The sequence below is a fragment of the Lepus europaeus genome, chromosome 1 (assembly GCF_033115175.1).
Source record: "Lepus europaeus isolate LE1 chromosome 1, mLepTim1.pri, whole genome shotgun sequence".
Lineage (NCBI taxonomy): Eukaryota > Metazoa > Chordata > Mammalia > Lagomorpha > Leporidae > Lepus > Lepus europaeus.
This window is the reverse complement of record NC_084827.1, coordinates 48,992,676-48,993,388: the sequence shown is the minus strand read 5'-3', so window position 1 is coordinate 48,993,388 and position 713 is coordinate 48,992,676. Positions and strand designations below refer to the sequence as shown.

Here is a 713-nt window from a genome sequence, read left to right as displayed (position 1 = left end):
CATGTGTGATGTCTACTTGGGCACTCAAAGTGCAGAATAGCTATTAGCTGTATCTTTTTATATTAGCTTTGCATGCTGCTCCCAAAACAGCATATGCTTGTGTAGATTTGTGTACACGTATGCAACTGTTGTAAAATTAACATTTATTAATTTTCAGCCATTGAAGATTATACAAAGAACTAAAAATTAGCCCATAATTCACAGTGTTCAGGCATCTGTGTGAGTGATGATAATGTACTAAAATTGGAACTATACAGAGAAGATCAGCATGGCTCCCGTGCAACGATGGCACACAAATTTATAGTGTTCTGTATTTTATCTTGTTTCTAATAAGGTAGACTATGTCTTCATCTTGTTAGGGAGCTGTGCTTCAGTGTTTAAAACATGCTGTGCAGTATTACAGGTGTAAAGTCAAGTCTTTAAAAGAGGAGTGCTGGATGTAGCTGTGCAGATGTGTTTGATGCATGTGGTAAACACCTTTTCTGAGATGATGGGAAGTTTTGCTGGGCTTTGGGTTCGGCAATGCAAACTGTTTTTTTTTTTTTTTTAAGATTATTTATTTGAAAGCCAGAGTGAGAGAGAGGGAGAGAAAGAGAGAGAGCACCCTTCCATTTACTGTTTCACTTCCCAAATGGCCAGAACTGGACCAGTCTGAAGCCAGGAGCCAGGGGCCAGGAGCTTCTTCTGGGTCTCCAATATGGGTGCAGGGACCC

General features: G+C 40.1%; 1 non-coding gene across 1 annotated transcript; it reads left to right on the top strand.

Annotated features, from left to right (window-relative positions):
- Window positions 1-212: 212 nt before the first annotated feature.
- LOC133768549 (U6 spliceosomal RNA) lies at window positions 213-321 on the top strand. The gene has a single exon (XR_009867011.1). It is a non-coding gene; the product is annotated as a U6 spliceosomal RNA (small nuclear RNA).
- Window positions 322-713: the final 392 nt, after the last annotated feature.